Raw genomic sequence first — 10,026 nt, 5'->3', positions numbered from 1 at the left:
GAATGTAACCTGAATGTAAACCCTAAAGAAGATTAAATGAAGGTATGTTTTGACTTTGTGATCTATAGGATTAGGTATCTAATAAGCAATGTACTAGCACTAAGTTTTGTATGTGAGTTACATATACAGTATGTAATTTACAGAGATTTACACGTGTGGGGAAACTACAACATCCATTATTCCTATGCATGCAACTAAATGAATATTTAAATGTAGTGATATCTTGCCACTGTGTTTCAGCAACCAGATAGTGCAGGGTTTCTGTATAGAACAGATGATGAATGGTCACAAATCTAGCATAAATTACAAAAATACCCCATTTGACTGAACACCAATGGCCTTTCCATCAGAGAGCTCTAAGCACCTATTCTATGCCAAATCTGTTTGGTGAAGGGTGATTTCTTTAATCTCTCTCTCCATCATCTCTCTATCTATCTAGGGATTATTTTGTAGAAAAATAGGTGGTGGAGCTATTAGCATAATTTATTAGCATATGCCCCCCCCTCCAGCTGAAAGCAAGCCAATGCCAGAAAGGAGAGCCTCAGGCAAGCAGGGCCTGCTTGGACTGGCTAGAAATCCAGCCAGCCCAAGCAGGCCTCACTAGCCTGCAGCTCTCCTGGGCCAGCCGCCCCCCCCCCCACACCAGTCAAAAGGCCAGCAAGCCACCTGCCACCCAAAATCACATAAGAGGTGGAGAAAGGGTGGTCCGAGCTTCTCCAGGGGTTAATGAGGGCTGCTGGGGGCATGGCAAAGTCCCTGGTGGCTGGGTGGCTACCCGCTTTCCTAATCCAGGGATTGTTATGCAGCAGCACCTACTATTCAGTGTACAAGGTAGGTGGGCAGGAGGGGGGGAACTGTCAGAAAGGTTCAGGAGCTGCGCTCCTGTGAGCTCCTGCTGAATCTGAGGCCTGTCTGTCTATCTATCTATCATCACCATTAAGACCCAAGGAAGATAACAGATTCTAAACAATAAAATACACAGTTTGAATCCAGCAACCATACCATAAAACACAGCACAGCTTTAGGAATTTATTTCTTTACAGTGAAATGCTAAACAGAGTAATGGGCTTAGAAGGGTGTAACTCTGCTTATAACTGTCACATTAAACTCCCAGATGCCGTCTCAAATTGCTGTGTTTTCAGACTGTGTCTGAAAGGCACTTTAGCTAAGGAGGGCACAGAGATGAGGAACTGTTATGATGTCCAAGGTACTTCAGAGAGAGGAAGTCCTTCATCTGTGTGGCCCCAGGTCTTAAGGGGCTTTTAGAGAGCGGGGGCGGGGGTGATGTTGAACATTTTTTATTGTGCCATCCATTTTTTTCATCTGACAAAAATGGCCTGTAGTCTACAAAAGGTCAAGTTCTTAAAATTAGATTCTTTCTCTTCCAACCTTCTTCTAGCATATTTGTCATATCCAGTTTAGGTAATGTATAATAGCATATTGAGCACAGATATTTAGAAAGTGCTCTAATCAGTATTACTCCAAATAGACTAGGAGCTCAGCATTTGTTTGCTTATGGAGTCTGAGTCCAGTGGCACCTTTAAGACCAACAGTTTTATTCAAGGTTTAAGCTACATGGAATGGAACTCCATCAGCTTTACAATTTTGTTCTGCCACTTCAGACCACCAGAGCTACCCACCTGAATCTTTGTTTGTTTATGTTATTTATAGTCCACCTTACTTACAGGGAGTCCAGGAAGATTATGCATAGTGAGTCAGTACAATCAACAACATGGGACAGAAATCAATGTATTAGGACTTTAGACATCTGGAACCTCCAGAAAGAACTGAAGTACATGACATGTTAAGCGATACAGAGATTACATAATAGGATCCTACTACAATAAACTATACACAGTAGTATAGATCACAGTCCCAATCATTTATCCTGGTAGATTTGTGAACCATTTAGTACACTGCAACACTATTACGCATGTAGAAAATCCCTCTTGAATAGTTCAGTTTTGTTTATTTTGAGGAAGGTCAGGAAAATGGGAGCATTCCTGACCTTGGCAGGCCATTCCACAGAGAAAACATGTGCAGGGTATCTGTCCAGTTCTTCAAAAAGCCTACATTTTAGAGCAGGGCTTTAATCACAGTTGTGTTAACATTTGACTTGGTTGCAAGACCACAAAGGTTATGCTGCAAAACACCTGTGTGCCTTTAAGGTGTCATTGGACCTTTTTATTTTTTTAACATGCATATGGCATTTAAGCTAATAGCTGAGTATTCTTGCATGCATTATTTTAAAAGCATGCCTAACATTTTACTTGTTTAAAACATGTATTTTGCTTTCTCAGCAGAGTAACTATACTATTACAGTGAGTTCCAGAGTTCCATTTCTTGAAGCTGTATTTTCAGCAGAGTAAATTTGAACCACAGAAACCACAGTTATATCTAATACGGAGAGACCTAAATAACAGCAGATTTTAAAACTTTAAGAAGGTCTGAACTAGCATATAGTAGGTTCTTTGCCTGCACTCTCACTAACCACAAGGTAGTATTTTTAGAGAGCAGCCACGAAAAGTTCAAAAACATTCATTTAGATATTTACTTCAACGCTCGTATGGGCGGTACCAAAAATAACTCACCTAATGATTTGGTTCACCCACCGACTCCCCCCTCCCCCCCCCAAAAAAAAAACCCCCTCTCAAGCTAATTTTAACACTATAATTGGTTCGCATTCTGTGGAGTATTTTAATCTGAGCCAATGGATTTTTTTGCACGGGAGTCGAAGGATCTGGGAGCCATTCCACCGCCCGATTTGGAATGTCAGCGGGGCAGCGTCCTAACGAGTTGCTATTGAGGTGCGCGTGCTTGGCAAGAACCGTTCGCAGCTTCCAGTCAGCTAAAATCGTGAATGGGGCCAAGTCGTTGATGCGATTACTTGGCGTGTTCCTCGAGAAACTCCGCCCTCTTTAGAGCAGCCAGTAGCAGCTGCAGCCTCGGAAGAGGCGAGGAGGGACTTGCAAACTCTTTCCTTTTGTTACTGCATTAAGAGCCGCCACAGAATGGGAAGGTGACTACTCAAAGGCAAGTGTCCAGAAATTTGAAATATGCTTGGAGCTGCCTGAAGATGTCTGGGGCCATTTCCTGCCGCCTGCTAAAAATCCAGGTAGCCCTCTTTTCTTTCATTTATCCTCCCCGCCTCTGGCCCTGGAGGTGATTCTCTCGCTCAGATGCCTTGAAGAGAACGAAAGGCTCTTTTGGTTAGTCAACTCTGCTGATTTTAGTTTTCTGAGTAAGAGTTCTTTTGACTGAGGTGCCCAGGAAAGCCTTTCGCTAGGTTCAGTTCAGTTACCTTTATTGGCATAAGGGTACCTTTCGCTAGGTTATTGGAATGAAGTTAGAGCTCGCAGCTTTCCTTTAGTTTTTTCCTGCCAAGTTGAGATGTTTTGAAAGGTCTGAAGCCCCCCCCCCCCCAACTTGTTTTTCACTGAAACGCGTCTTGAGTCCTGCTTCTGGCCACCTTCGATGGCAAGTTCATGGTGCTTGACTTCTTGTTCCTCATTTATCAAATAAGCACTTTGAGGGAGTTTAGGATGTAGGACGTCGTAGATGTTCCACGATTTATGGTGCAATCCTAAAGACACTTTCCTGAGAGTAAGCCCCATTAATTAAAATTGGAGTTACTTCTCAGTGGCTCTGTTTAAGTTTGTTCTTAGTCTAGTATATTGTTTGTTTTTAAAAACAACAACTGACCGATACATTGGGTAATGGGAAGCGTGCATGCGGTTGTGATGCAAATCCGAAGTAATTATGGAAACTGTAAATCGCTAAGCTCAGGAAGAGGCGCAGTAAAGCTGGTTTGGGATTAGTTTGTGGTAACGAAATCCTGACCGTCTGCAGGACACCAATAGTCTTCCTGAGCCTGAATCGTCTCGCTCTGCCTCGGGAACTCAAAAAGCCTCTCATTGCATTAAGCACTTTTCTTTATCCTCCATTTGGGTTAAACTTAAAGGGTTGCCTTGGGGATTCCATCCCCTGACTGATTCGTGCGAGTATCTGCCCGCCCGCACCATATTACCTCTCTCTACCTGTCCAAGAAGCCCTGCTTGCTGACATCATGGAAACACCCGTCTGCCCGACAAAGAGTAAGTGAACGCCCCCTCCCTCCTGCTCTGTTCTATTGGTAGATTCTCCTTGGTGTACAGTGCTGTCAGTCACCCGCAACGATTGTTTGCTTTCGCTCTGGAACCTCCCTTGAAACCGAGCTTTAGGCGCTCCTCCCCTTTCCTGCCGGCGAAGGGAGCATCGAACGCACAGGTAGAGCTGCTTAAAGAGATCGTCTCTGTGTTTGTCGCTCCCGCCCGTGTCGTTATTGCGAGTGCCCTCCTGTGAGTTACATTTTTACTTTAGTGGTAGGCTCAGAGGGAACGCTGCCTGAGTTTCTCTCTGTGCGCTCCGTGCCTGTAAAAGGGGCATTGTGGAAGGTAACTCTTAGGTAGGCAGAGAGAGGGTTCAGCCTCGAGAGGGCTTGTAGCTTTGGGTTTTTGAAGCAGGGAACTTTTTGATTCTAAATGGAGGTTTGAATCAAACAACTCTGTTTTTCCCTTCCGCCCCCCCCCCCCCTTAAAGCCTTTTAGAATCGTTTTTTTTATTTTATTGGTTTTGTATGGGGTGTTGTCTGTAATGTGTGTGCACGTATTAAAAAAACACTTCAAAAAGGTAATTTTACCTATTACGGTATCAGTGAGGAGAAGAAGATCTCCATGATCAGAGGCAGTGTATCGCTTATTGCTGGACATGGGGGTGGGGAATGAAAGGTATAGTTGTGGTTATGAGACCTTCTTATGGCATCTGCCTGCCTTTTAGTCCAGACAGAATTCAAAGCTAAGTGGACTCTTCACCTGATCCAGCAAGGCTGTACTTGCCTTCATAAGTTTCTTTCCTCCTAGTGATGTTGAATTACCAAAGGTGTGTGCATGTGAGTTTTTATTTCACAAAACTGTAATGTGATCTGTCTTCTAGAAAGTTGCTAGAAAGCACGTAGGAAAATCTTTACAAGCGTGACTATCCTATTCTTTGTATATAAGAAATGTGTTCTATTTTATTTGCTTGATTTATCAATAGGTCCATCAAATAAGATCATATCTTTTTGTCAAGTGTGGCTTTTTTGCTAATATTTTTTTAAAAATCTACATGCACCTTTAAAACTGATTTTTAATTTACTTTCCATTGATGTTACTAGCTTTATCAAATGCTAGTGGAGTGGTTAGTTGCATGTAAGAGAGAGCATATGATGGAATGATTTACTCAAGAACTTTTAAAGGAATATTTAGTAATAAACATTATGCATCTGTAAGCTGTAACCTCTGTTTGGGCCTTATTAAATCTCTGACTGTATCAAATAAATTCCTGTTCTACTGACTCACTGTCTGTACTATCCATCTGAATATGGCTTTTGGATTATAGCTACTCTGAGGTTTCTGATGAAATGAACTTAAAACTTTCAGTTGCATTTTCAAGCTTTTTGAAAATTTTATTCTTTTGTCTGCTTAATCTTTTCTCCCCAAGCACAGCCCTCCCTGCTATAGACTGCTGATGGACATTTGCTGTGAGATGTTGAATGCATAACATGTAAGGGTTTAAATTGTTTTGAAAACCTCATGGAGTGTACTTTGTGCACAAAAACTTCATGGAGTTTACTTTGTGCAATAAAATATATCTAGATTAATTCATGGATTAAACATTTCTCATTTTCTAGTTTGCTCGATACAGAGAGATCTTGTTTCCAGAATGGTAAGCAACCTACATCAAAGGAAAACTCTTTACCTTAGAATAAAAAAGAGAATTTTTTCCATATGGGAAAGGGTTTCTGTTGGAGCATTCTGGAATCTAAGTTGATTTCAGAAGGGCATGAGTTCAGGTTTCCATTTTTCTGTGGATCTGGCCAAAGCGATCTAAGGGTACTTCCATGCAAACACATACAAGACACACAAACCCTACAGCAAGCCTGCCCCCCCCCCCAATCCCTTGATGATCCCTGATAACCCAAATGATAGAACTAGCAGAATTAGTGCTGGTGGCACAGCTCAAGTCTGAGTCTGTAACGTGAAATACATAGCTGGCATTATTCCTGTGGTGCAAACCATGCCCAGCTGTGTTTCATATTGCCATGTAGATGCAACCACTTTCTTATCACTGCTTATAACCCTATTCAGCAAACAGAGATGCATAGTCTTTTCTCTACATTCAGGTGTGTGTATGTGTGAAATATTAGTACAGCTGCGTGGCTCCCCTAGTGTACTTAGACTGCTAGCTGTTAACTTGAGATAAAACTCATTAGCCTGAATAGGCATGAGCAGATGCCCTAGTTTGCTTGTGTGCCTGCAAAAGATGGAGACTTTGAACATCAGTCTAGCCTGCTGTTATAAAACATATTGTGATCCCCACTGGAGAAGTATTTGTTGGTGTTGTATCTAGTTCAGTCCCATCAGGAATGTGTCTTCAGCAGCTTCAACACATTGCATTTGAGGATTTTATGGCTTGTCTTCTAAAAGATCATGGGGTTTGTGCAATGAAATATACCTAATCATAAATTAATTCATGCATTAAGCATTTGTTTCCAAACACTAATCCTGTGTTGCTTACTAAAACTGGGAGCTGAGCCTGGAATTTCCTTGGAGCGTTCATTAGGGAGCGACTACGAGCTTGTCCTTTTGCTGTTTGCCTTGCAAATGACAATTGGCAGCCAGCTGACTACTGAATATACTAACTTCAGAGACCCTGAGAATATATCTGTTTTGGCTTGCAGAAATAGTTTATGCTCTTTTTCAGCATAAATAGGAAATTACTTTCTCCATGGCTGCTTAGGAGTTGTATTGTAGGGTCAGGAAGGTAGTACTGGATCCACATAAGTAGAAAGAACATTGCCATACTTATTCTTATAGTGATACGAGAATATTTATCCTGAATATGGAGAATGACTATTGTGAATGTTGCAGAGAAGGGTGCTGGAATTCCTGGCATTCAGCAGCCTTGCAAAAACTTAGCTCAGTATGGTGTGCATGCAAACGACAAGTGACGGAAGGCACAGATCCATCCAGTGGCCATGGATGCAATTTTAAAAGCATATGTAGTTCTTTAAAAGTTGTCATGAGACCCTGATCCAGATTGGATGCTTGGCTTGGTGGCCCAAAGAGCTCTTATGTCCCCCCCCCCTCATTCTTTTTAGGTGTAGAAACATCCCCCAAGACCTCTTGGGGCCACTATGCTGTGTGTCTCATTTGGCTTGGGACCTTGTGGCAATTTTTAAAGAACTACTGCTGTTTTAAAAATAGCGTCAGAGGGTACAGAATGGATCTGTGCCCTCTGTCACTTGTAGTTGGGCCCACTGACTCTTCACAAGCAAGAAGTTTGAATCAGCAGTTCTCACTTTTCCCCCTTCTGTCTTTTCCTGGGATGGTTAGCCCACCCATATTGTAGGCTGCAAACAGTTTTGTTGTACAGTGGAAGACTAGCACTCTGTACCCAGTAGTTCCAGAAAGGTCCAGAAATAACAGAAATGCAAAGTCTTAAAATGCAGAGAGCAGGCAAGGGCTTACAGCAGCCACACATTCTGTAAGGAGCAAAGGCATTGTGTTACTGAGTATGGATGTACAATCAACACATTTCCTGCTTGTGGGAAAGGTTGGAATACAAATTAACAAAAAATAGAAAATAAAAATAAAGTTTCTTGTGGTATTCAAGCACTTGAAGTCTAGGGCTGCTAGTTCCAGATTGGGAGATTCCTAGATATTTTGGAGGTGGAACCTGGGGAGGGATGTTCCAGAGTCCACCCTTCGATACACCCATGTTCTCCAGGGGAACTGCTCTCTGTAGTCTGGAGATCAGTTGTAATTCCAGGAGATCTCTGCATCTGACTTGAAGGATGGCAACCCTATGTGAAGTCTGAGATATTAAGGCCCCTCATTCAGTTTTCCTCATTGCCAACTGAGATATGCAGTTTGAGGTCCCTTCTGGCTCTGGCAGCATTGGTTATTATGGTAGTGTGGTGCCTTATGAACATGCAAGGCCCTGTGATGATATCATGTTCCAGCGCAATGCATCTAAGCTTTGTTTACTGATGTGATGCTTTTAGCCAGAGAGGATGATTTATTTTCAGTGTAGGACTGGTTGGTGGTGTTTATAGGACAAGCCATATTTTTAAGCTGGTTTTGCTCATAGTACCCGTGTGTAGTACAAAGCCATGCCATAAGAACTACTAGATTTGGTCATGTTTAATTGTTTTTAAATCCAATTTCATCCATGCTAAATCTCTCTTTTGAAGCAGCCTTGAAGAGAATTTTCATCAAAGTCCCTTACTGATTTCTGTGAGAATGGTGTTCATTCTTGGTCTGCATATACAGAAGAGGTATAGGAGGGAATTCTTTGTGTCTTTTTGGATGGCCAGGGTTTCTAAAATGAAGATTCTGACTACAGTCTTTTTGAACAAAGTTTAGAAGGGTTGATATTTAATGCATCAGCAATGATTGCATTTAGCAATCTGGAGTCTATTTCTAGTAGTGCTTGAAACTCTCTGCTGTTAAGATGAGACGCAGTAACACCCCAATTGTAGTAACCTTCTTATTAGATTTAATCTTTATGTCTCTGTATGATGCAACCTGTCCACTTCCCTTACTCAGAGGCAGAAATTTTCTGTCCCTTTCACTGACTGAGTAGCCCTGGTAGTATGTTTTTTTTTTTCTCCCCTGAAGAAACTTTGGCTGTCCCACCCTGTCAGTAAGATATACTTTGGCTCTTTGCTCAGCCCAGGAACCTAAGGGTGGGGATAGGATCACCCTTTATCTTAAACCCTTGAAAATGGCACTTAAAATGCTTTTAAAGTTCAAAGGTAACAAAAGGTTTTATTTAACATCAAGGGTAAAAGTCAGGTGAAATCAGGGCATGAAATTACTGAGGTAAAACTAGTACAAGCACAGACTTTTGAACTTATATCAGGCTAATGAGAAGTTCTTAATTATTCACTGTTACCTAGATCTTTATATTGAGAGGCTTTTGCTGCAGTGTTTCCCAAACTCTAATTCAGGGGTGACCAATGGTAGCTCTCCAGATGTTTTTTGCCTTCAACTTCCATCAGCCCCAGCCAGCATGGGAGTTGTAGGCAAAAAACATCTGGAGAGCTACCGTTGGCCACCCCTGCGGTCTAATTAATTTTATTTGTGTAATCACTGACTCTTTTTAGTTCCCAGAAGGCTGGTACCCTGTTTCCATTACCCAAACCCTTTCTCCTTGGAAGACCAATACTATTCTTGAGTTTTTGACTGACTTTTAAGGTCTCTACAGGTAGAAGAAGAAATTGGATTTATAATCCTCCCTTCACTCGGAGTCTCAGAGCAACTTGCAGTTTCCTTCCCTTCCTCTCCCAACAGACACACTGTGAGGTAGGTGAGGCTGAGAGAGCTCTCCTGAGAACTGCTCTGGAGAGAACAGCTCTGAGAGAACTGTGACTGCCTCAAGGTCACCCATCAACTGCATGTGGAGGAGTGGGGCATCAAACCCAGTTCTCTCAGATTAGAGTCCACACACTGTTTTCTAATCACACCAGACCAGGGAATTCTGTACTCCTCAGAGATAATTCCCCCTGTTTGACTAGGTAGGGAATCTTTTTCTTTCTAGAAGATCTGTCCCCTTCTTTTGGCCTGAATGGGAGTCTTCTCTGGTACCCAAACTTCCTTGTCAAACCCTCCCCCAGTTCTCTTTCTGTGTTCAAACTGCTCTCAGCTAATGCTGAATTCAGACTGTGTTCAGTCAAGGTAGAAATCTTGACTCTGTCAGCTGTAAACCTTTTTTCTGTCAGGGCTATTCTCAGATTGTATCAATACACATCTTTTCTCAGTTAAGGCAGGAATCTGACTGAATCTCCTCAGCATCCAGCTCTCAAGACTGTTTTGGTATTTTTTTTTTTTTTGCTCAGCTGATGCTAACCAATCAGATTGCTTTGAGCAGCTTCAAGGCTCTCTGGCTCTGTGAAGAATTAACCCTTCATAGTCATTTAGTTGTTGGTACAGCACTTCTAAGCCT

General features: G+C 42.2%; 1 protein-coding gene across 2 annotated transcripts in view; it reads left to right on the top strand.

The window, feature by feature from the left end:
• Positions 1-2,952: 2,952 nt before the first annotated feature.
• OSBPL3 (oxysterol binding protein like 3) overlaps positions 2,953-10,026 on the top strand; it is a 117,413-nt gene continuing 110,339 nt past the window's right edge. For both annotated transcript variants that reach the window (XM_060248667.1, XM_060248666.1), the window contains exon 1: positions 2,953-3,115. The gene's annotated coding sequence lies outside the window, so the exon portion shown is untranslated. The remainder of the gene's footprint in view (positions 3,116-10,026) is intronic.

This window comes from Heteronotia binoei, chromosome 10 (genome assembly GCF_032191835.1).
Source record: "Heteronotia binoei isolate CCM8104 ecotype False Entrance Well chromosome 10, APGP_CSIRO_Hbin_v1, whole genome shotgun sequence".
Classification (NCBI taxonomy): domain Eukaryota; kingdom Metazoa; phylum Chordata; class Lepidosauria; order Squamata; family Gekkonidae; genus Heteronotia; species Heteronotia binoei.
The sequence above is the reverse complement of the archived record's forward strand: the minus strand, read 5'-3'. Positions and strand labels throughout refer to the sequence as shown.